Source organism: Hoplias malabaricus, chromosome 17, assembly GCF_029633855.1.
Source record: "Hoplias malabaricus isolate fHopMal1 chromosome 17, fHopMal1.hap1, whole genome shotgun sequence".
NCBI lineage: Eukaryota > Metazoa > Chordata > Actinopteri > Characiformes > Erythrinidae > Hoplias > Hoplias malabaricus.
The window spans coordinates 26,146,506-26,149,071 of record NC_089816.1 but is presented as its reverse complement, the minus strand read 5'-3'; positions in this window follow the sequence as shown (position 1 = coordinate 26,149,071).

Sequence of the window (2,566 nt, the reverse complement as noted above, 5' to 3'; positions counted from 1 at the left end):
TATTGGTTCATCAATTGGCCGTCCGCAACTTAAATCCGCAACTGCAAAAAGAGATTCGCACACGCAGCAAGGAAGTCGAATGTGTGGATTTTTTCCACCTCATTCAAAAACTCAAAACCAATCCACATACCATTGTGTGTTTTTGGTCCATGGGAGGAATTTGAAGCCCTGGGAGAAAACCCATGTGGACACTGGGAAAACACACCAAAGTTCCTACAGTCACCCAGCAATGAGTTAACAATTTCTACAGCTCATTTCTGATTTCAGCTACACCCACTTCAGGTTTGTAACATAGGTAATATCAAATGTGATCAGTCTCAAAAATAAATTATTTGGATATTGGCTCATTGTACAATATATATAAACTACTTTATTAAAAAAAAAAACAAAAAAAAACCAGAGTACAGAGAGAAATTGTATTTTTACATTGTGCAGATTTACATTCAAAATGCGTTTGTACTCTTCTGAGTTCTTATGTAGGGAGGCACAGTGGCGCAGCAGGTAGTGTCCCAGTCACACAGCTCCAGGGATCTGTGAGGAGTTTGGTGTGTTCTCCCCGTTTCTGCATGGGTTTGCTCTGGTTTCCTCCCACAGTCTAAAAACATACGTTGGTAGGTGGATTGGTGACTCAAAAAGTGTCCATAGGTGTGAATGTGTGTCACCCTGTGATGGACTGGCGCCCCCTCCAGGGTGTATTCCTGCCTTGCGCCCAGTGATTCCAGGTAGACTCTGTGACCTGGAACTGGATAAGCAGTTACAGATAATGAATTAATGAATGAGTTTGTATGTTCATCAACTGTATTGTAACATAAACAGCTCTAGACTAGTTTTTAAATCTAGACTTTTCTATAGCCAGTGTAATCTGATTGGAATTGTTCTCTAGGCTTTCTCCACAACGTCTACTGTATATTGTTCTAAATGTGTAATTCTCTGAAACCAATTCTTTTTTGTCAAATATTTTTTGAAGTAACCTAATGAACTCATGAAAACGGTGTTGATGCCATTCAAACATAAAACAAACCAACAGAAAAACCCTTTATGTTTCCTCCTAAAGAACATGTTAAGGTTGACTTGGAGAAATAGAAAGTGGAGGTTGGAGCACCTAGTGTAAAAATTTGCCTGTAGCAAAACTGCATGAGACTAGCCTGGGGGAAGAGTAAGCAAAATAAGACCTTATCAGCCTCCCTGATCTCAGTCTTCCAGTTTGCCCAGTGATACCAGCTCTTATAAAAAGGATGGGGGTCAAATTAGCGCTTGGTAAAGTGTGAGGGAAACCTGCATGCAAGAAAGGACAATAAGCCATGTGTGACCTTAAACACTAATTAGCCATGTGCAAATTGGTCTCTAGCATATTAGAAACTCTGATGCTAAACACTTCTGCACAGGCTTTTTTTAGTATGCTAACAGGCCTTTTGCTAACATGCAATGCTCCTGTTGCGTCACAGAAGCTTTGGAATATGAAAAATTAAGTTAATTAATGTACGGAACAACAGCAGTACAGTGCTGCTGGTAAAATGCAACATCTGACTAATTAACTACTACACAAAAAGGTCAACATTAACACCATCTGTATTGCATGCTACACACTTAAAAATGGTAGTTCTACAAAGATTATTTAGCATAGAAATTGGTTCTATATAGAAGCCTAAACACTTGAACCTTTTGCATTATTAAAGGGTTTTTGGGAATGGGAATTGTAAATTGTGAATGAAGAGAAGCCAGCTCCCTGAACCATGCCTCTCTCTCTCTCTCTGCTTACGCTATCTTTGGGTAGTTACATTATAATAACAACATTTAAATTGGAATTCTTCATACTGTTCAAAATTTCTGCATAACGGAATAATGAAGTTGAAATAAACATTATTATGAATGTTTTGATATTAAACGCTCCATACAACATAAACTTAATGATTCAGAAATGTTCACAATGGTGGTCCTATGAACCAGACTTTTAACACTGAAGACTTTTAATATTACAAGAATAATTTCAGACAATGCTTTTGATTTATTTAGAGAAATCTTTTTTGTCTACAATGTGTTTTATAATACATTCATAACTGAGATCAAATTTACAGCGTTTTAAGTGTAATATACTAAAGTAGTTACCCAAAAAATAGCTCAGTGTTGTGTATAATATAATATGTAAAGTAATTCTCTGAAGTTTAAGCCATCTGGTTCCTATCACAGCCACTGTAAATAACTCTTTAATTTATCTAAAAAACAGTAGCTAAACAATGAATTTATTTACAGTTTATTCAACACTTAACCATTCAATCACACATACACTTTGAATGTGCAGTTGAATTCTCCTTAAATTCATCACGTGTACTCAAATGTTTCCTGAACTCTGTCAAACAGGCTTTGATTCAGTGGAACAGAGCCGTTTTCGCGGCTACTGTCCAATCAACGCGCACTTCCCTGAGTGGACCAGCCAATCACAGCTGTCCACGAGGTTCAGGTCGAAGGCGGACACCGCATTTGTGATTGATGCTAAATTCAGCCAATCACTATCGAGAGTTCTCGATGGGTGTGTAGAAACCGGTCCTGACAGCCAATCAGAGAAGGT